The 24,188-nt window shown below is 45.8% G+C and overlaps 1 long non-coding RNA gene across 1 annotated transcript; it reads right to left on the bottom strand.

The window, feature by feature from the left end:
* Positions 1–10,421: 10,421 nt before the first annotated feature.
* LOC117184144 (uncharacterized) lies at positions 10,422–14,538 on the bottom strand. The gene is made up of 2 exons (XR_004469377.1): positions 11,326–14,538; positions 10,422–11,263 (listed from the first exon to the last, which is right to left on the bottom strand). It is a non-coding gene; the product is annotated as an uncharacterized lncRNA (long non-coding RNA).
* Between the last annotated feature and the right edge of the window lie 9,650 nt (positions 14,539–24,188).

The raw sequence follows: 24,188 nt of genomic DNA, 5'->3' as shown, positions 1-24,188 counted from the left end.
TATTCATACTCAAGAAATACGAGTACACACACGAATGTGTGCACCTGTACCATTGCTACTATGCTTCCGCAGGCGGGCTACACGCACACAAATGCATTCGTGACTTAACACAAACTAAGATAGAATAGTTGCTCAGTTTCGACTTGACGTTTGTATGTATTGTAAATTCAGGTAGCATCTCAACTTGTTGCTAAAACGTCTTCCGCACATTTAATTAACGTTGCATGGTAGATTATGTATGTACATATATTCATATTTCATAATTCGTTCATACTGAAATATAGTAGAAAGGTCTATGTTGTTGATTATATCACTATTTATTCATCACTATTTAGTGATTAAGGCATTTTGTTATATTTGTTAGAGAAAATTTGAATTATTATAAACAACCATAAATAGCATCCCTCATTACCTTTCGTCAAATTCTTTTCACATTTTGACCACGCAACGCAGGTGAATTGGTTCGATTTTACACCTTTACCCCCATTCATAAATATCCACCGTCTCATAGCCATACTCAAAACAAGTTTTTCCCGAGTTTGAGTGAAACGTGCAGAACACAAACACTGGTATAATGATTGGAATATTTTGTTCATCTCTATCATTGCAGGGAATGAGTGCTTTTAATTTAGGCTCCGCCTTTTTATGATCATATCGTAGCCGGCAACTTAAAAGCAGTGTTTGTCGAAGCAGCAAAAATTGTAAAAATCTTGCTTTTATCTGCTTCGACGCTATCAAAATGATCAAAATGAAATTAACAGCATCTGCTTACGTTGCTAAGACCATCAAATATCATCAAAGCAAAAGCAAAAAAACGAAAAGAGACGACAGTCGCTTCAAAGGGTAAGTCGTCAAAAATAAAAAGTACCACTTTCTCAACAGAGAGTAAATCGTCAGTTTTCTTTTTTCGCTTTGCTTTGATTTCCACTTTCATCTGAATCGTAAGTCTAAAGCATCAACTAGCAAGAAAAGTCCACCAGGACCATATACTATATTTCTGATATTATTTTCTAAATTGATTGAAATTTAACTTATTTAACCAATTGCCATATAAATTCATTAATGAATTTTCTGGTATTTTTATACGTCTGCTTTAATATTATCTCCTATATAAAAGATAATTCTTGATAAAAGTTGTTCAACTAAGTTGTTTGTTAAGGAAATACGAAGGAAATAAAGTAAAAACGAGGGGGAACGTTGTGAGTTGCTGCGGACACCGCAACTCTACGGTTATACCCGATACTAAGTCAGCATGGCTCTCCTCCGGCAGACGCCGCTAATATTAAACTACACGACAAAGAGTGCGTGCGAGAGATCAGTCTGAGCGTGACGTCGGGCGCTGCGTAGCCACTGAAAATTGATTTGTTCCTTTTGGCTATAAAAATTATCTGATCTGATCCAGATTTAGCGATCTGATAGATATGGTCGTTATCTATGATTCTGCGTTTTTAGTTTTCTCGAATCTGCAATATTGTGGATGCATCAGATTTTCGTCTTTTGAGTGGGCGGAAGGGGGAGGGGCGAAATTCTGAGATATACGTTTTATAGTGAGATCTAACAGGAGTGCGGATACCAAATTTGGTTACTCTAGCCTTAATAGTCTCTGAGATTTGTGGATGCCCCAGATTTTCGTCCTTTGCGGGGCGGAAGGGGTGTGGCGAAATTTAGACATAAAATGGTCAAGGTCCGATATCACAGGAGTGTGAATACCAAATTTGGTTGCTCTAGCTCTTATGGGTTCTAAGATCCTTGAACTCGTATTTTTCAATTGGTAAAACCGACCATGAAACCTGTGTGTTAGAGAGAGTCAGAGCGAGAAAGAATGAAATTGTTTTCTTGATTCTGGCTAAAATAATTATACGATCTGGTTTAGATTTTGCACTCTAGAAGATATAGGCATCTTCTACGATTCTGCGTTTTTGGTTTTATCGTATCTTTAAAAATGTGGATGCCACAGATTTTCGTCTTTTGTAGGGGCGGAAGTGGGCGGGGCGAAGTTATGAAATATTTTTTTGCAGTGACATATCACAGAAGTCTGGATCCAAAATATCGTTGCTCTAGCTCTTATAGTCTTTGAGCACTAGGCGCTGAAGGGGACGGACAGACGGACGGACGGACGGACGGACAGACGGACAGACAGACAGGGCTCAATCGACTCGGCTATTGATGCTGATCAAGAATATATATACTTTATGGGGTCGGAAACGATTCCTTCTGGACGTTACACACACCCACTTTTACCACAAATCTAATATACCCCAATACTCATTTTGAGTATCGGGTATAAAAACACCAATAGAGATAATTTATTGTTGAAATACTCGATTGAAATCTACATTATTCCTGTTTTAAAATAATTGATTTGATTTAAGAATATTCTGTTCCATTTCGCAGATTTCTCTATTTATTAGATGAAGCCAGAGTCGATTTCTACTTCGCATACGTTCGCGACCACATTTTTATTGCTATCATAATGAAAACTAAAAATTGGGTTAATATATTCTTTTGTACTAAACATAGAGCTAACCAAAACGTTCTCTACTGGGCTTACACACATCCACATCCATCACAAAAGTAAACTCTTCGAGTACCAGATATGATTATATTTCATATTATACCCAGCGTTAAAAAAGCTCACTCTGAAATATCATCCATTTATGCCTTATTCGATATCGCCAAATGTTTTTTGATTAGTCGGAAAAGCCGCCGAAGCATAATCGTAAATTTGTATAGTTATTGTTATTGGATGAGCAGAGTGAGCCGCCTATGGTTTGCAGAGCTGCTGCACTCCCCCGCTAAAAGGGTTCTCTGCCGCCGCCACTTCGGCAGTCACTTTTTAATCTGCCGCCGTCGTCTTTTTGTAACTAACCCCTCTGCGCATCGGTTGCATATCAACCTCTTACATATCTGGTCCTAGCAAGCAGCTCAGCCACAAAAATTAAATACATGTTATAAAGATTAAACCAAGATTCGTTTTTTATTTTGGAAACAAATAGGTGCCAAAAAAGCTTGACATCTCAAACAAAAATGTTTACCAAAATGAGCAAATTTTACCAACCCAACACTAATATATACTAAGAAATATTAAAAAAGGAGCAAATTAAGAATCCTTTATGACATAGTTAACATTACTCGATTTGAAAGATACAGTAGTGCAGAAAAATTAATTAAATTGCTGCGCGATGAAAATATGTTCAAACTTGAATGCTCATATTTCTTAATATCCGATTACTTCACTTTTATTATTGAAAGAATTGAGAAATTTTCTAGCAGCACTCTCTTAAAAAATGACTTTTGCTATCTTTGCCGCCACAGTGGGGCCGACGCTCAATAAACCTGCCTATATGAATAATATATAAAAGAAAAAGAATATAAAATATTTTGACTTTTAGTGAGTTTTTTAAATGAAAATTTCGGAAAAAAATATCGCAAAAAATTATGAATTTTTCATTTAAAAGATTTGTATTTTCCAGCTTAAACTTCAAAGTTTTATGAACATTTTCGATAAATCGGTCAGGATTTTTGACGTTCTGCAAAAAATGTTTTAGCAACTTAGACGTCGAAAACTACACGAAAATAGAAGAAACGAGGGGGAACGTTGTGAGTTGCTGCGGAGACCGCAACTCTATATTTATACCCGATACTTAGTCAGTATGGCTCTCCTCCGGCAGACGCCGCTATTATAAAACGACACGACAAAGAGTGCGTGAGAGAGAGACAGAAAATCAGTCTGAGCGTGACGTCGGGCGCTGCGTAGCCACTGCAAAAAGATTTTTTCCTTTCGGCTATAAAAATGATCTGATCTGATCCAGATTCCGCAACCGGATGTATATGGTCATTCTCTATGATCGCGCGTTTTTAGTTGTCTCGAATCTGCACTATTGTGGATGTGGTGGGGCGAAATTTTGAGATATACGTTTTATAGTGAGATCAAACAGGAGTGCGGGTGCCAAATTTGGTTGCTCTAGCCTTAATAGTTTTTGAGATTTGTGGATGCCCCAGATTTTCGTCCTTTTGCGAGGGCGGAAGGGGTTGTTTCGAAATTTTGACACAAAACGGTCAAGGTGCGATATCACAGGAGTGTGAATACCAAATTTGGTTGCTCTAGCTCTTATAGGTTCTGAGATCCTTGAACTCACATTTTGCAATTGGCAAAACCGACCATGAAACCTGTATGTTAGAGAGAGACAGAGCGAGAAAAAATGAAATTGTTTTCTGGATTCTGGTTCTAATAATTATACAATCTAATTCAGATTTTACACACTAGAAGATACGATTCTGTGGGGGCGGGGCAATGTTTTGAAATATACTTGTAACAGTGACATATAACAGAATTCCGGATATAAAATGTCGTTGCTCTAGCTCTTATAGTCTTTGAACACTAGGCGCTGAAGGGGACGGACAGACGGACGGACAGACAGACATGGCTCAATCGACTCGGCTATTGATGCTGATCAAGAATATATATACTTTATGGGGTCGGAAACGATTCCTTCTGGACGTTACACACATCCATTTTCACTACAAATCTAATATACCCCAATACTCATTTTGAGCTAGTCTCTCAACAGATTCCTTAAGGGGCAGCAAATATAGCCGAGTGACGGCCCTCCTGATGTTTCCTGAGGATGTCTTCAGGTCAGCGACGCGACACACTCCGTCCTTGCCCATAACGACATCGACCACTCTAGCCAATGGCCAACGCATTTGAGGAAGATTTTCGTCCTTCACCAGGACGAGATCGTTCTTTCAGATATTTTACGCGGAGGTACGCCACCTTGCGCGATCTTGCAAAAGAGTGAGATACTCTTCGCGCCAACGGCTCCAAAATATTTGTTGTAGTTGGGTGACCCGCTGCCAGCCATCCAGACGATTGTAGTTCAGCTTCGTTAGGTCAGGCTCGAGGATTTGCTCCTGGGGGCCGCCTACAAGCATATGAGTAGGAGTAAAAACGTCTAAATCATCAGGATTTTCTGAAAGCGAGAGCAAAGGGTGAGAGTTAACAATTGCAGTGATCTGACAGATCAGAGTGCGCATCTCGTCGAAGCTAAGCACAGATGGTCTAACTGAGCGGTACAGGTAATATTTTGCGGCCTCTTCCCACAGCCCACCAATATGTGGAAGCGTGATGGGGAGAGACGCTGGTCGTTGGAGTCAACCAAGCTAGATTCATGGACCTCCTTCATGGACCTTCGCTCAAACAAAGCTTCTTTAGCTCCAGAAGCTCGTTCTTGGCCCCAACGAAATTTGTCGCATTGTCCGACCAAATTTGACTTGGCTTTCCTCGAGGGAAAGTAAAAAGCTTTAGTTCACCTAGAAACGATGAGGTGGTCAAGTCCTTAACGAGCTCTATGTGTATAGCCTTAGAAGTGAAGCAGATGAATACGCTAATGTAACACTTCATCGGAGGCCTCGTACGGATTTCGGATCGATAGAAAAGGTCAATAGTAATCTACTCCAGTGATTTCAAAAGCTCGATATCCTTTCAAAAGTTCCTTAGGTAGGTCTCCCATTATGTGAATTTGCAAATTTTCATCCGGACGTAAGATCGGCATATGGAGATGTGACTAGCAATACTCGCTTGCAAAGCTTGCCATGTCGGTAGCAGGAGATACAGGCCACTTATCCTTGGAGCCTAGCAAAAATGATGGGCCATTAAACCATAGCTTTGACTGGATAAAATGGCTGGGAAGCAAGCCTCTCGGAAGAATATCAGCAGGATTTAAAGATTTGGGAACATAGCGCCATTCCATGGCTGCCGTCAGCTCCTGAATTGATCGAATTGAATCGATTTGGCACGAAAACTTGAATTTGGCTGGCTTGTCCCTAATCCAAGATAATGCTGTTGACGAATCCGACCAGCAATAAAACCGACCTTCCCTGGACACGTCATATACGCAATCGCCATATTATTCTAAGCTGGCATTGTAGAATCCGTGAACTTCTGTAGCCACACTAGAACGAAGAACCACCCGAAGAAATGAGATCCGAGAAATGCTTGCCAAACTGTTTCTTAAGTCCTTCCAAGGTGAATGCAACGCTGAGGGTAGGCTTTCATCCCAATCCAAATGTTGGTTCTGACAATGACTGGATATATTAATCCAAGAGGGACGTAGAACCGCGTAATCGTAGATAAAACCGACCGCTTTAATGGTTTTGAGTTTGTGTCCAGTGCGGACAAGGCAAAAAGCAGCTGATCCGAAGCAGGGTCCCACGCTAAGTTGAGAGTTTTGGCTATGTCGCTTCCATCATTAAACATTAGGAACTTCTCTATTTCTTTAGGGGTTCCCACAAGAACTTCCTGGTGACTGGAGCACCATTTTCTAAGTTTAAAATTACCACGGGACAGTAAAGCTGATGTTTGGTGCATCTTGTCCATGAACTGTGCGACCGAATTACCGCCCGAAATAAGGTCATCCACGTAAAATTCCTGCCGCAGAGCAGCTGAGACAAGATGGTAGGACTCACCCTCGTCAATGGCCAGCTGGTGCATTGCGCGGACCGCTAAAAATGATGCAGCCCTCGTCCCGTATAGGACGGTGTCCAATGTGTAGACTTGAACGTCGGACTCGATGGAATCTCTAAAATGGCACGACTAGGAACTAAAACGCCAGACCGATTCTTAACGAGAACCACGACTGTAGCCAGAAGCACAACATCAGAGTGAAGACGTAGGGCAACAAGAGAGGTACACGAATGTAGATGCAAGCTGCTAACAGAATTTTGAGCAACGGAAAGAGTTTCTGTTTGAACGGTCAGATCGGGAGAAGTATTACCTGGGCAGCTTTGTGTTGTGGGCTGATGCCTATCAAACTATGATGCCTATCGCCGCATACTCGATATTTTCCACTATTGCATGCGCAGGTCCGGTGCCCCGTTTTTAGGCAATTGAAGCATAGGGAAAGCTTCTTCACTTCTTAGTGGCGCAGCAACGGTGAAAGATTTCCGAATATCTTTCAGGAGTATATTCCATGGCCCGCTGTGTGGCAAAAGACGCATGCAGACGGGTCGGCGGAAGAGTTGGAAGCTACAAACGTTTTTTTAACATGCATTTAGAAATGGTTTTTTTCACTGTAGCCTATTCCAACAGCTCTGTTTGAACACGGAGCGGTTTTCGCATTAATGTCTATTCACGAATGCGAGTGTTAGTTTTTAGTAAAGGAATTAAATTTAATGTATGAGTTAGCAGTGTAAGAAAAGTCGATGGATACGTGTGGGCGTGAGGCAATAACTCTTTATTACAAATCTTAGTGCTTGAGCACTGGGCATAAGAGAGACTCTACTGTGGTGAATTTGTTACAATGATTGTGAGAGTAATTATACAAAGTGAGCGTAGGCTATCTATTTTACGAGGGTCATTCCAGTAGTTTTTTGTGAAAAGAGTTTGACGGAACATCCCGGCCCCGTTAAAAAAAGTGCTTTCCATCGTAGCGGTAGCAGGTAGTTCTCATGGATGATGACCAACCTGCCCTCGGTGAGGTTTGTTGAGGGTGCTGTCCACTTCGTGCGCGTTCGCAATTCGTTGATGTAGTCAGCAGACCATTTCTTCCAAAAATCGTTGCTTGACGGCCGTAATCGCGTCCATATTTGACAGCTTGATATTCTCGAGGGACCTCGCAGGTAGTGATCGCAATGATTCGCCAATCAAGAGATGACCAGCCTTGAGAGTGCTGTAACGGCGATAACGGGCGCGAGTTGAGGATTGATTCTATTCGACGACTACAGTGCTCAACTCTTCAAAGGTGAACCTGGGTTGGCCAGCGTACGTTTCAACAGCCCCTTTGCACTCTTTACGATCGCTTCCCAAAGTCCTCCGAAATGAGCTGCCCTGGGGGGAATAAAATGTAAATTAATAAAATCAGATGAGCAAAAATTATATATTTCATCTTGGGTCTGGTTTATGAACAAAAACCTTTTTTAGTTCCTGCAGATGATTCGATTCCCCTACAAAATTAGTGGCATTATCGCAACTTCACTGCGTTCAAAAGGTCGAGCCCATGAGTTGTTATAGCCGCTTTGGTCTGTAGCGAACGCAGTGTACATAGCAGCGGAAAATTCGACGTGCCAAGTCTCATAGTTTCATACAAATTTGGACTGACTAGACAGCAGCAACGGATGGTTTTGACCGTCTGGTAAATCTTAGTATTACAATCGTCCACCAACCTTGATAAGTTCAAGTCCGTTTACGACATCTAAAAAGCAAGAAACTTTAAGCTGCTTTTTAATGGTTTTTGCTTCTAAAGTAGACAGTAGACAGATGTCCTCTGCAAAATGAGATGTTGTATGTTCCAAATAAGTCAATGTGAAGCAAAACGAAATTTATCTGGCGTCGGTGAGGTTGTGGTATTGTTGTTTCCAATATCTCCTATGAACCGTACCATCCAAGCAATGAGACACAGACTGTCAGTGTACGAGCTTTGTCTCCTGTACGGTAGCAAACAAACTTTTCTATTTCTTCGAGTTGATCACGTCCATGTGAACATCAAATTTTCCACCAGTGGCGGGCCAGTTTCGCGAATTCTTGACTAGAAACGCAGGACCCGAAAACCATGGAGAATGGATCATCTCGCTCACTTGACCAGCCTCGTTACAGAATATCAGCAGGGTTTTGATGTATTGGCACATTGCGCCATTTTCCATCAGAAGCTAAGTCCTGAATATCGGACACTCCATTTCCAACAAAGATCGATAAGGTGACTGAGTGTTGTTGCAGCCAATGCAATACGAGCTGTAAGTCGCTCCAAAAATAAAATGTGATAGTGTATTTTGTTATGATCCGCCTCTTTGCCACCCTGGCCTATCGTTCCCAGCTAGCTCACGCGGAAGTCAGGGGTGTTTCCGACCCGATAAGCCAGGGGACGGATTGAACAAAACAAAAACAAAAAAAAACATACAAAAAAACAAATCTAATTTATAGGACAGACTTGTCTTCGTTGGCACTTTCTTCAGCGGGGATAGTTGGTTTCGTTATCCCTAGCAGGGTCCCACCCTTCCATGAGCGCCACCTTCCATGAGCGCTCCCTTTTCATATTCAGGGTCCCACTCTTCTTCTCGCTCTCGTCCCACCCAACTACCGTTTTCTATTCACTCATGACTCTTTTCAAATTTTCATTTTTATATCCATTATATTTTCTTACTTATCTTCTTGAACATTAATTCCTAATCTAGGTTTATATAAAGGACACAAATACTAACACCAAAAAATACTAACAAAAAAAATAAACCCTATTTCGGCCGAATTGGCAGCCCCCTTTGATAGAAGTTGTTGCTTCCTGATGCTTGCTGATGTTTACGTTTAATCGTGGTGTTTTTTATACCCGATACTCAAAATGAGTATTGGGGTATATTAGATTTGTGGTAAAAGTGGATGTGTGTAACGTCCAGAAGGAATCGTTTCCGACCCAATAAAGTATATATATTCTTGATCAGCATCAATAGCCGAGTCGATTGAGCCATGTCTGTCTGTCCGTCTGTCCGTCTGTCCGTCCGTCCGTCTGTCCGTCTGTCCGTCCCCTTCAGCGCCTAATGCTCAAAGACTATAAGAGCTAGAGCAACGATGTTTTGGATCCAGACTTCTGTGATATGTCACTGCTACAAAAATATTTCAAAACTTTGCCCCGCCCACTTCCGCTCCCACAAAGGGCGAAAATCTGTGGCATCCACAATTTTAAAGATACGAGAAAACAAAAAACGCAGAATCGTAGAGCATGACTATATCTTTTAGACTGCAGAATCTGAATCGGATCGTATTACTATTATAGCCAGCATCAAGAAAACAATTTCATTTTTTCTCGCCCTGTCTCTCTCTAACACACACGTAGCATAGGCGGCTTTGCTTAGAGTAAAACATTAGCGCCTAGATCTCAGAGACTATAAAAGCTAGAGCAACCAAATTTGGTATTCACACTCCTGTGATATCGGACCTTGACCATTTTATGTCTAAATTTCGCCACACCCCTTCCGCCCCGCAAAGGACGAAAATCTGGGGCATCCACAAATCTCAGAGACTATTAAGGCTAGAGTAACCAAATTTGGTATCCGCACTTCTGTTAGATCTCACTATAAAATCATTATCTCAAAATTTCGCCCCGCCCACACAAAGAACGAAAATCTGTTGCATCCACAATATTGCAGATTTGAGAAAACTAAAAACGCAGAATCATAGATAACGACCATATCTATCAGATTGCTGAATCTGGATCAGATCAGATCATTTTTATAGCCAAAGGAAACAAATCAATTTGCAGTGGCTACGCAGCGCCCGACGTCACGCTCAGACTGATTTTCTGTCTCTCTCGCACGCACTCTTTGTCGTGTCGTTTAATATTAGCGGCCTCTGCCGGAGGAGAGCCATACTGACTTAGTATCGGGTATAACTCTAGAGTTGCGGTGTCCGCAGCAACTCACAACGTTCCCCCTCGTTTTTTATATGATCGTGATATATTGTTTAATTGTGGGTCGGACGGGTGTAGATGGGTGAAATGTGGTGATGTTATGTGATGTGTTATGAATGAGGGTATACATGCGTGGGTTGGGTGTGATGTGGGTGGATGAAGGTGTGTGACATTGATTCGTGTGGGTTGATTTCTGCTTTGACGTCCGGATTCTTTCCCCGGGGGGTTGGTGTGTGGGGACAGAAACGTGTCTCCAGTCGGTGCTCCGCGGACGGTTCCTTGGTGTCGGTGCTCCGCTGACGGTTCTCGCACCAGTTTTCCGGCCTGGCCAGTACCGGGATGCTGCTGCCGCTGTCCGCCGCTTCTGCTGATGTTGATGTTGATGCCTGCCGCTGATGTCTTGGTGGGATCGTCGTCTCCACGATCACCAATTTTGTTTCCTTTTTTTTCTTTTAGGGCACGTGCGGCCTCCACTATTCTCCACCGGAAACTCTCTCTTTCTTTTCTTCCTCCTCGACCCGTTTCCTTTTCTCCCACGCAACTCTGCCACTGCTTCCCAGGATCCACTATAGATGCCGCTGTCTCTTTCTTCTCCAGCCCTGATACTTATCGGCTCTCTCCAAAACCGCCCATAACAATTTACTGAATATGGCCTTGATTTTGTTATACAACTGAGAAAGTAGATGTGCACCGCATAGTTCAAGGTTCGGCAGAGACTGTTTCTTCACTGGTGCTACTCTTGACTTAGAAGTGAACAATTTTTCTGTGACCTGTCCAAGCGAATCCTCCGTGCGCACATTAGCACAGCAGCCGTATGCCCGAATAAATGCGTCGTAAAATCCATGTATTTGAATGCTCCTAGTGTCGGGCTGAAAACAAAAACGAGGTACCGCTAGTGACGACAGTGAATTCAACGATTCCAAATAAGTACTCAATGCATGACTTTAATTCTGGGGGACAGAGCTGTCCCAGTCGAGTTTCAAAAGCCACAACTCCTGAAGAATGATCTAAGAGAATATGACTAACGGTGATAGTAGACCGATTGGATCGAATAGCGACGACACAGTAGACAAAATTGTTCGTTTTGTGGTAGTGGGATAAACTTCCTTTAGATTGAAAGTGAAACTAAATGCATCACAACGTTGATGCCAAGTTACGCCAAGTGTGCTGCTTAGTAGATTCATCTTCCATCATGCCTGGATGATTTGAATGCCACATGCATAATGGAAACTCACCACAAGGGAGAGTTGATGTGATTTCAGTTTTTAGTTTGACGAATGTATCTCTATAATATCAGCCTCACACAAAAGGTTATCCCCATAAAAGGCAAGCAGCTGCTCCTAAGAGCCATACAACCTTAGAATCCTCAGCCAAGTAATGTAAACTACGAGTTGCGAGAAATGAGGCAGACGCAGTCCCACATGTCACGGTATTGAGTTGGTAGGCTTGACGATCCGTATTTGGAGATGCTCGCCACAAAATGTACTGTGATTTTCTATCCTTCTCACTCACAAGTACCTGCATGTACATTTTTGTAACGTCAGCCGTAATGCCGAACCTGTGAATGCGGAACCGTAGCAATTGCAACTACAACTCATCCTGGATGGTAGGGCTGACTAAGAGTAGATCGTTAAGTGACCTTTGAGATGTTGTACGGCAAGGCGCGTCAAAGACAACTCTGAGCTTCGTCGAGGTACTGCTTGGTTTCAAAGCGAAGTGGTGAGGTATATAATAATAGAGTTCCTCCAAGTTAGGAGTACGAGGGACATATGGCCGAGGCCCTCATATTAGAGATATACTGCGCCCACTACAATTCTCCCACTGGCATCCTCATGTGTTGTGTCACAGAAATGGTCCTCCCAGCGAAAATGATTTGGGAGAATTCTAGCGCTTGGATCGACAAATGAGTCCACTTCCATAATTGCTGCACATTTTTGTCAATCGACTTTCCTACAGTCACCAAGCACAATGGTCGCAATCTGTTATGTTGGCGTTGGTACCTTCCAGCAACAACCCAACTTAAAAGAGTCTTCTGCAAACTAGGAAGATTTGGATCAATGCGAATCTGGCCCACAGCTAGAGCTCCATAGAAGGCTTCGGTTCCCAGTAGCAGATTAATAAGTTTAGTCCTATAGAATGATTCGTCAGCCAATGGAGTGTTGGCAGGTTGGTTCGAATTCGATTTGTCGATCTCACTGTCTGGCTGGTAGGCAATATGGGATGTAATTCAAATCTTGAGAGTGAGCTGATAGCCATATGTATACTTAACAGAGGTAGTCGTAAGAGCCTTCAAACTAGTAAGGGAGTCTCCTAAACTACGAATTCCAATGTGGTGTCTTTCACGACGAAGGCGATGTTTTGGTGCAAACGTTTCGGTTACAAAATTAACCTGATAACATGTATCAAGCAACGCTCTACCGAGTTTGTATTCACCTGAGGCATTCTTTACCAACACCATAGCTGTTGCCAACAAAATTTGATCATTTTGCTGCGATCTCCATATGAGAGTGTGAAGCAGCTTGATGAGCCTGAGTAGCAGACGTTTGCCAGGGTTTCGCTGGTTGGAGTACCGGTTCTGTCGTTAAAGATTGTCCTGCTGATGATTGTGGAGGCTAATGCAAACAGAATGATGAGTCCGATTACAGGATCAGCAACGATGAGTCGATAAAACATTGTGCCACTCTATGACTGTTTCTAAGACAATTGATGCAGAGACCGAGGCGCTTTGCATTGTCGTACCGTTGGTTGCTGTTCATAGCCTTGAACTGAGGGCAGCTAGTGATCTTATGGCCAGAACTAGAACACTGTGTACAAGACGGATTAGTGATAGCAAACGACGAGTTTATTTGGTGATTAGAAAGACGATTTGACTTATTGGTAATAGTATTTCGGTGTGACGATGTACCAGTCGAGTTTCCAGACGAATGGAGGCATTCCAAAGGCTGTGTGCATGTTAGCCAGGTTGGCAGAGTTTTGTAGTCCTGCGATTCCTCTCACTTGTTAGCGACAATGTTGCCAAAACACCAGCAACCGACACGTGCCGCTCCAAATCGCCAAAATTTCTGGATCAGCGTCTGGACGATATCTCCCAACGGCGAGGGATTCTGAGAAATACCTCGCCGCGGTTGAACTGCTGTCGTTGGATCGCTGCAACATTCCGCGGTCGCGGTCTTCAATCAAGCAGTCTTCAATTATTCGTCAAATAAAGAACAAGGACTTCGTCCGCAAAAAGGAATATGCTCGGACCATCTGAAGTAACGGCCACATCCCTAACCTTACCGTAAGCTAGTGAATAGACCCTATAAATAATTGAAAAACTGAATGCAGTTTGTGGAAAGTGGATTTAGAAAAAACAGCTTTCTCCGTTAACAACGGAAAATATGAGTTTACAGGACTCCCCTTTGGTCTTCAAAATGCAATATTTCAACGCGCACTCGATGACACTCTACATAAACATATTGGAAAGATATGTCATATTTATATTGATGACATCATATTATTTAGTAAAGACAACAAATCCCATACTTAAAATCTAAACACCATTTTTCGAACTCTGCAAGATGCAAAAACGAAGTGTCTGAAAATTTAGAATAGTTTTTCTAAATAAAAGATACCGAAAAACTTGGGTGCGTCCGTTCGTTTTCATAGGTTTTTCTCGACTCCTCTTCATATATTCAAACAATTTCTTCTGCGCCTATCTTACCTACGGTGGCAAAGCGGGGCGAATTCGCCAAGAGCGAGAGGGCGGGCTTTTATTGACCTCCCGCTTTGCCCTAGCCTAACTTACACCAGACTTCATAAAATACGATCCTAATAACAATTATTATACGCCAAATGGCGCTACACCGGCCCCGTTGAAGGCCTGGAAAAACCAGTGGCAGAAGCGCCAACTTGTGGATTAGCCTCCTGAACGTGGCTCCGCCGCTCGTCCTTAGGTCGACCACTCTGACCCTTCCGTCTTGCCCGGCGGTTGTTCCGACCACCCTTCCGAGGAGCCACTGTTGAGGGGGCAGGTTGTCCTCGGCGACGATTGCAATCCCAGCACATACTCCCGGGACCATCGCTGCCAGAACATTTGCCTGGCTGACGAGACAAGCCGCCATCGCTTTAAGCAGCTCAGACCCTCCTGGTCCGGGGTCCTGGGTGCTGGGGGTGCGAAGAGCGGCCCGCCTGTCAGCAGGTGCCCGGGAGTCAGCGCGTCTCCGTCGCTTGGGTCTGGGCTTAGGGGTCCTAGCGGGCGCGAGTTGAGTACCGCCTCGATCCCGACCAGCTCCTCTGCGGTGAGGAGAGCGCTTCCGACTGCCCGTAGGAGTAGGCCCTTGGCAGTCTTCACACCGGCCTCCCAAAGTCCGCCCATGTGCGGTGCTCGAGGCGGTATGAAGGCAAACTCGCACCCGCTTCTTGACGCAAATTCGCGTATTGCGTCCACTTCCGCTTCTATTTTCTTCCGCAGTTCGCTGAAGTGACGACTTGCTCCGACGAAATTTGTCGCGTTGTCGCAGTTCACGCGTTGCGGACATCCTCGACGACCAACGAACCTTTGGAATGCCAACAAGAAGGAATTAGTCGTCAAATCGCAGACAATTTCTAAATGAACCGCCTTGGACGCAAAACAGGCAAATAACGCTATGTAGCACTTATAAGGCGGCCTTCCACGAATTTTCAGAGTCGTATAGACTGGGCCACAAAAATCAACGCCACATACTGAAAATGGGCGGAGAGCACGGAGCCGGTCTACGGGTAAGTTGCCCTGCAGACCGCCTGAGCATTCACTATCCAAATGCGCTGTCTAAGGATACTCACGAGTGCTCGTGGGCCGGCATGAAAATTCGTTTGATGCAGATAGCGAACGTATGTCTGCACAAACTACGAGCGTTTTGTCAATAAAAAGGGAAACTTGGCACTTGAAAACGAAAAAGAGCACCATGTCCCAGCCTCTTCATGGATGAAGGGATTCAAGCGCTGAAGACTGGGGCCTAACTTGGTGCCTTTACGAACCCTTTCAATATCTTCTTGAGACTCATTTTTCTGTGTTATTTCGACTATTTTTAGAAACGCCTCGTCGTATTCTACGGATGACGGAATTTTTCCAAAGTTGAGACTTTTGTCTTTGCATTTTCGGATGAAGCGGCTCACGAAAACGAACACTCTTAGCAGTTTGAAGTGTGACGAGTATCCCACGATTACATCCACTAAATAATTTGGCTTGTCCGCGACGGTCAGTCCGACCGATTTCTTCCGACTTTCCATCTGTAGCTCTTCTTCGGAAAGCTCGAAGTGTGGATTTCTGGGCCAGCTCTTTTCTTCAAACTTTAAGAACTCTGGTCCACCAAACCAGATCGACTGCACGATTTCCTCTACGTCACAACCTCTCGAAACTATGTCTGCTGGGTTCTGTTTTGTTGACACATGCCGCCACGTAGCTTCACTTGACCACTCTTGAATCTCCGCTACTCGGTTCGCAACGAATGTGGACAGCGACGAAGGGTGGGATCTGATCCAATGAAGAGTAACTTCTGAATCTGACCAGAATAGCATTTTCTCAATTGGAACCTTGAGCAGTGATTTGATTCGGTGACAAAGGCCTGCTAGAAGGTGAGCGGCACATAACTCAAGCCTTGGGAGCGTTTTCGTCTTGAGTGGCGCTACTTTCGACTTTGCAGTCAACAAGGAGACCTTGAAACCTTCTGCAGTCTTTCTACGGATATAGACGCAGGCTCCATAAGCTCTCATGGATGCGTCGGCAAAGGCATGTACTTGAATCGCTGCACAAATCGAGGTATGGTAATCTTCTCCAACTGACCCAAGGATTCTTTTAATAAGTTCCATGCTGTTTCCAAGCTCATTGGAATTGACTCATCCCAATCTAGCTTGTTAAGCCAAAGCTCCTGGAGTAGGAACTTTCCCTTAATTACTAAAGGACTTAACAAGCCAAGGGGGTCAAACAGCTTTGATGTCACCGATAAGATGTTCCGTTTTGTCGCTCGGAGACCCATAACTGACATGTCAATGTGGAACTTAAAGACGTCTTCGTGTGGCAGCCACGATTTTCCTAACGCCTTAGTTGACTCTGAGTCCGAGATCGTTATCGGTTTAACTGTGCTCTCGGATGCGGTGACCTCAGGTGAGTTCGAAAACCATTTAGTCAATTCAAACCCAGCGGTTTGAAGAACCTGAGCCACATCAGACTTAATTGTCTTTAACTCCTCTACGCAACCAGCACCAGTCAACATGTCATCGACATAGAAGTCGGAGTCAATAACTTCAGCAGCTTTACGGAATGAGAGTTTTGCAGACTCACTCAACCTTTTTAAACACCGAATAGCCAAAAATGGGGCTGGTCCAGTCCCATATGTTACGGTGTTGAGCTAGTATATTCTCAAGGACTCAGACGGGTCTCTTCTCCACACTATGAGCTGGAATTGTCTATCTGCATCAGCGACCCAGACTTGGCGATACATCTTCTTGACATCGGCTGTCAAGGCGTACCTGTGTAGTCTGAATCGGCGCAATGTCGAATAAAGCTCACGTTTTACAAGACGCATCGAACACGACGCGGAGCTTGGTCGACGTGCTTTGGGGCCTCAACACACACTGATGTGGAATGAAATAATGTGGAGTTTTGGGGATTGTGTTGTCTGTGGTAGACATGTGACCCAAGGAGAGGTACTCTTCCATGAACTCCAAGTACATTTTCTGTAACTCGGGGTCACAAGACAATCTTTTTTCAAGCGATAAAAACTGCCGTTTAGCCACTTCAAAGGAGTTGCCTAAGATACTGGGATCTGATTTGAACGGCAGTTTTACTTCAAACCGACCTGAAGGCACGACCTCAGTAGTCCTTCTATAATGCTTATCACATAACTTGTGTTCAGGAGATAAAGACTTTTTAGAAGACGGCAATTCTTCCAGTGACCAAAACTTTTGTAATGTGTTGTCGATGTGTATCACTGACTCTTCTCGATAACTCAAACAATTCCTCGCTTCTTGGGTGGCAGTCGCCTTTGGAGTGTATCTGCCCGACACAATCCAGCCGAGAAGCGTTTTCTGCAGAGTTGGATAGTCAGGACCTTGCCGAATCTGACCAACAGATAAAAGTTCGAAAAATGTTTCTGCACCTATCAACATATCTATCTTCTGTGGCTTGAAGAAATATGGGTCTGCAAGTGGTAAGTTCTTCGGGATTTTCCAGTCACTCACGTTAAGTGTTTGATCAGGGTGATACCCCGAAATGGACCTTAGAATCCAGAAATCAACCGAAAACTCACTACCAGTAATTTGCGACTTCACCACCGTGTGTATATTTTTCTTGACTTGTGAATTGGATTCACCAATACCAAGCAAGTTGATACACGACTCCTCCCTACGGATCTGTAAGCGCTGTGCTAAGTCCTCAGTTATAAAATTGGTTTGAGACCCCGAGTCAAGCAGGGCCAAAATATGTTCACCATTATTTGTTCGGACGCTTACGATCGACGTAGCCAGAATAACTCTATCCATAGCTGTCGCATGGAGAGCATGCGAAGTGGAAGATTGATTCTGATTGGGAGTAGGAGAAGAATTCTCTGGGGGTGATGGTAACGCTAGACTTTTATTCGCCACTGTGTACCTATGCAATAAGGTATGGTGTGAGCAGCCACACACTCGACACTTCTTAGCTTTGCATCGTACTACAGAGTGGCCTGGCTGCAGACAATTGATGCACAAGGATGCAGTTTTTGCGAATTCGAACCTTTGCATTACTGCCAGCCGACCAAATGGACTGCAATCTGTCAACAAATGGCCTTTCGCATTGCAGTAGCTGCATTGTTGGTTTTTGGTATTCGCGGTGGAACACGCGAATGAGCTCCGATTATGCGGCTTGCTTGGCACAGCTTTCTTCTCCTACTTTGGTTTGTTCGAATTTTTGGCCGAAAGATGCTGATGTCTGCGATTAAGCAACTTTTCACAGTCCGTCCAAAGTGGCAGTTTGTCATAATCGAGCTGTTCTTCCCATTTCTCTTTGGTCACCGGATCGACTCTGCTCAAGACGAGATGAATAATCATCGCATTCGAGATCTTTTTATCATCGCCTATCGACAACAACGAACCATATATGGCTGAGGCGGTATCGATAAGGTTCCTTAAGGACGATGCTGATTGCTGGGTCATTTTGGGAAGACTAAATAGGACATCAATGTGATTTTTAAAGATCAGACAATCATTATCGTAGACCCGTTTTAAGCTAGCCATTGCTTTCTCGTAGTTGGTCTCGGTTACTTGGAAAGCCCTAACTGTTCCCAACGCGACACGAAAGCAAATGGTTGAACTTTTCGATAATTGGAATGCTTTGGTCATTATGAACTAGAGTCTCAAATAAACCTATGAAGTTTTTAAAGTCCGAAAAGTTGCCGCTGAACTGCGGCCGAGCTATCTTCGGAAGGCGAGCACGAGTTGGGCCACCATAAGCTGGTACTGCCGGTTTTGTCTCAGCAGCTGTCTTCAATGCGCAAATGAGAGACATTAATTTTGCCTTTGTGACAATTGAGAGTTCTTCCAACTCGACTCCAAATTCATCGTCAATGTCTATATCTTCAACCTTCTCTTGAAGTTCGCGTGCCGTGTCAATGCTACGCATCAGCGTTTCGAGTCTGCACTCGAGCTCCGTCAATACCAGCGGAATATCCCCCGCTTCTAAACGGTCCGCTAATAAACGAATGCCTTTGACACGGCAACTGCGCTTTTTCTTCAGCTCTTCAAGGACGATATTGTTGGCTTTTGAGGTCATATTGATTCTCAATACAAGCAACTGAAGGCGAAAGATCGTTTCTAATAATCGTATTTAATGCCGAGGCACTCAATGAAATAATGGGTAATTGTACCCAAACGAGGTGAAAAACCAATATACCCGACAAATTTGGGGTAGAGCGTCACTTGGCTGGCGCGTACACGAAAACCACAGAAGAATAGCAACGAACAGCAATGGTGACAAGCGAAAACGAAATATTTCACCGCTGTAGTTCTGAAGAATAGATGTTGTGTATACGTATGCACCGACAACTATCGACGCTAAATTGATTTGCGAGGCACGACTTTGTCTTAATTGATAGTTGGATCCTACTGACACCAAACGAATATACCCGACGAAAACAGGGTAGCGCGTCACTTGGTGTTTGGTTTGGATCAAGCGCGCCAAACAAAAGAACAACGATAAGCAACGGTGAGGAGCGAAAGCGAGACGAAAAAATTCACCGCTGCAGCTGCGTATTGGTATGCGTGCTTGGCCAACGACCCAACTATACATATATTTGACACAACGAAAACGACAAAGGGGAAAGGGGTGACAGCGATTGCAGTTAAAATGAGTTACATATATGTGTAGTTATTGCGTCCAAGAGGGTTAGATGTACATATCTATATGTATTAATATATATGCTCAACTCTAACTACAGCATGCAATCTAACTCTACTATGTCATACGTATGTGCCAAGAATTGAAAGCGAGGTGCAATTGTTCAGCACAAGACAATAATTGCGAGTTTTTTAATCTTTTCGTCTTTTCGTCTTCTTTTAATGAGCCGTCAGCCATCGGGTGCTACAGGGGGACAAACGGATGACGGGTCGGCTCGCACAACTGTGAACTCGGAACTGAGGCGCAGCCGCTCGGGTTAGTAATACCCGGTGCGGTCTGCGTCTCACACCCCCCCTAGGACACAGAGGGTTGCGAGCGAACCGTCACCCGCCGTAACTGTGCACACCGGTGGAAGTGCGACTATACTCTCCCCGTGAGGGCGGCTGGAAACAGGTCCTAGCACGGTCATGTCTCTGCTAGGATGCTGGCGAATGGTAGTCGGGCGGAGAGAAGAAAACTCTCAGTGAAATTACCCCAATCCAAGGTGACACTGTTATATGCCGAGGGATGCATGGCCGGGGGGGTGCCCGGTCGCTAATATGCGGACTCCGGATACCTGCCGACCTCCAGTTTAAATCAGGCTTCCCGGGGCAAGCGGGCTATGCCTCGGGTGACCATCCCCTTCCCGCCTACTCGTGGGAATAACTATGCCAAATAATAATAAACATATAAAAACAAACAAAGCCGCAAAGGAGCTCGGTACTCCTCTTAAAGTACCGGAGGGACAAGCCAATCCCTCTGCACCAGCGCCTGGGAAACCGGGTCCAAAGAAGACGGGGAAGGAGACTGAGTCGGTCCACCGTCTTCAGGCAGCAGCCGCAGCGAGGGGGGGCCCGAAAAGCCAATCGGGTCCTTCCAAGTCGGGTGGCTCCAAGGGCGAAGCGGATACCGGGGTGGCTGCCAAGCAGAGCGTAATCGCGGCTGGTAAGCGCACCGGGACCGAAGAACCCTTGGGACCCCCGGCGGGCAGCGTCTCTGCACCACGGGGAGGAAAGCCGTCGTACCAGGACAGGAGACGAGCGGCCTTCATCCTGTCCAACGAAGACCCGAATTTCAAGGCGTCAGCCGAAGGAAAGGAGCAGAGGCTGTGGGCCTCCTCAATCCTTCCTCTGTTCCAGCCAGCCAAAGCCGGAAAGGGCGCAGCCAAGGCCCCCAACAAGCGGCAACGCTCAGAGGAGGACCCCGCAAATCAGCCAGGTCAAGCCCAGCAAGCCAAGCGGGTGAAGACCCACCTCACGAACCGGTCGTTCGCTGAGGTGGCGAGGGGCAAGACCCTGATCGGTGTCCTGGACAGGGTCGCCGAGGACGGCCATGTCCCTCGGGACAAGTGGCACCTGGTGGAGAACGAGCTCCAGGACCGGTTCCTGCTGGAACTGGAGGAGAACGGCGGACCACCGCCAAAGTGTGAGGACGCAGGGTGGCATCAAGGCAAGGTGAAAGCCATCGCCTGCCAAGACGCTCGCTCTGCGGCCCTCTACATGAAGGCGGTGGCGGCCCTAAAAGAGGTCTATCCAGGGGCAAAACTGGAGGCCGTGAAGTGGGAAGATGTCCCTAGTCGCCCGAGAGCCAGAGCGTGGGTCTCGGCTAAGCCTGCAGAGCCTGAGAAGATCCTCAGGTTACTGCAGGTCTACAACCCCCACCTTGCTACAGCCGATTGGAAGGTTGCCAAGGCAGAGGATATCCAGGGGCAGAGGCGCCAGATTATCCTCGTCCTAAGTGAGGAGTTGCTAGAGCCCCTCGCCAAAACGGACGGTGTGGTCGACTACGGGTACAAAAAGGTCACCATAACAACCTATAAGTCGGATCGCAAGGGCAGGCAAGCGGAGGTCGAGCCAGACCCGGAGCTGCCGAAGATCCCGAAAGAGGGGCCCTCGTGCGAGTAAGACAACCCGGCGTCGGATGCGGCGTCCATGATGTCGCACGACATCTTGGATGATTACACATTCGGTGAGAGCGACCTAGCCAGAGGTCTCAGCCACATCGTTGTCGGGGTGGAGCCGGAGTCCCCCGACAGCGATCTAGAAACTACAATGGTGGAGGTAAGCCTCAGGAATGTCATTGACGCTCCTGCAGATAAACCTTCACCATTGTAAGGCAGCATGCGCTGCTTTATTGCTTCACCTGGCCAAGGGTGGAGCCGACATAGTCCTCATTCAGGAGCCCTGGATCCTCGGAAACAGGGTCTCCGGTCTGAGGACTGCTGACTACAAGCTATATGTAGCTGAAACCGCAGGTAAAACTCGTACCTGCATTCTTGCAAAAAGAGAGTTGCACTTATTTTTGCTCCCAAATTTCAGCAATGAAGACCACACCGCAGTGAGCCTCGAAGGCCAGGAGCGCTCACTGAGGATCTGCTCCGCATACATGGGGCATGAACAACCAGACCCCCCTCCACACGCGCCTCTCCGGGCTTTAATCGCAGACTGCTCGGCCAAGGACATCGGCCTAATTGTGGGGTGTGATGCCAATGCACATCACTGTCAGTGGGGAAGCACTGACACAAACGAAAGGGGTGAGTACCTTTTCAGTTACTTACTGACCACACAGATGGTCTTATTAAACCGGGGTAGTGATCCCACCTTTATCATTAAAAACAGCAAGGAGGTCCTGGACCTCACGCTTGCCTCTCATGAGATACAGCGTAACATTGTATCCTGGAGGGTCCTGGAAGAGCACTCCTTTTCGGACCACAGGTACGTGGAAACTGTCTTCTCCTTCTCAGTGCCGAAGCCAGTCCGATTCCGGAACATCAGGCGGACAAACTGGACTCGGTATTCTGACTACCTCTGTCGTGTTCTCCCTGAGCCCCCATCTGAGGAGGAGTTCTCCGCGGAGGCCACGACTCGTCTTCTTAAGATCTTTACCGACGCCTGCAATAAGGCGCTCGACAAAGCATGCCCCTCTGGCAAGAACAGAGGCCGGAAGAAACCTGAATGGTGGAATCCGAAACTGGGTGAACTCCGGAAAGCCTCCCGGAGACTCTTCAATAAAGCTAAGGCTGAAAACGTTGAGCAAAACTGGGCCGAGTACAAAGCCAGTCTGTCAACCTACAACAAAGAACTTAGAAAAGCCAAACGCGCCTCCTGGCGTAAGTTCTGCAGCGAAATCGAGAGTAGCTCAGAAGCCTCACGCTTGCGCAGAGTTCTCTCGAAGACAACACCCACCCTGGGCTACTTGACGAACACCGACCAGTCGTGGACTACGTCCAGCGAGGAGTCGCTAAATCTTCTCCTAAATACCCACTTCCCTGGCTGCGATGAAAACAGACCCAACTACCTCGCGCCTCCTTCCGTCGCCTCAAATGCCATCCTGAGACTGCTAAGCCAGGAGAACATTTCCTGGGCGATCAGAAGTTTTAAACCCTACAAGTCCGCGGGGCCAGACGGCATTTTCCCTGCCCAACTGATTCACGCGGGACACAAAGCCATTAACTGGCTCAAAATAATTTACGAGGGAATCTTCTCCCACGGGTGCATTCCTGACACCTGGCTTCAGACCAAAGTCGTATTCATACCCAAGGCAGGCAAGCCCTCGCACACTGCCCCAAAAGATTTCAGACCCATAAGTCTATCGTCTTTTCTTCTAAAGGCGATGGAGCGGCTCCTGGGGCTGCATCATAACGGCGTGCATTCCGTCCAGTCTGATCTCAGACTCCCAGCATGCCTATCGGAAGGGAAGATCCACCGAAACGGCCCTACACTCGATCACATCGATCATCGAAACGTCCCTTAATTTTAAGGAGTACACCCTAGTAGCCTTCCTCGACATAGAAGGCGCCTTTAACAACATCCTTCCGACCGCCATCACGGGCGCACTGACGGATCTGGGCGTTGACTCCAGGACGGTGAGCTTGATCGATCAGATGCTACAATGCAGGACGGTTGAGGCATCACTGGGGACGTCAACGTGTACCAGATTTGTCAGCAGAGGCACACCGCAGGGCGGAGTCCTCTCGCCCCTCCTATGGAACGTGGCAGTGAATACACTGCTGCGGGAGATAGAGGGGGGTGGCTGCCGCGTGGTGGCGTACGCGGACGACGTTGCCATAGCATTCTCCGGAAAATTTCCGCAGACGTTGTGTGAGTGCATGACAAGTACTCTCACGAAAATGTCGAAATGGGCAGACAAATGCGGGTTAGGCGTCAACCCGTCTAAAACGGAACTGGTGCTTTTCACTAGGAAGTACAAAGTTCCGGCACTGACTCCCCCAAGACTATGTGGGGAAACTCTAGTCTTCAGCAACAACGCCAAGTATCTTGGCCTAATCCTCGATAGAAAGCTCGATTGGAAATTGAGCATAGAGGATAGAGTAAAGAAGGCCACAGTGGCCCTCTATACTTGCAGGAAAGCCATCGGACTAAAATGGGGAATGACCCCATACATAGTTCGGTGGCTCTACACCG

Source organism: Drosophila pseudoobscura, chromosome 4 (genome assembly GCF_009870125.1).
Source record: "Drosophila pseudoobscura strain MV-25-SWS-2005 chromosome 4, UCI_Dpse_MV25, whole genome shotgun sequence".
Lineage (NCBI taxonomy): Eukaryota > Metazoa > Arthropoda > Insecta > Diptera > Drosophilidae > Drosophila > Drosophila pseudoobscura.
The sequence above is the reverse complement of the archived record's forward strand: the minus strand, read 5'-3'. Positions and strand labels throughout refer to the sequence as shown.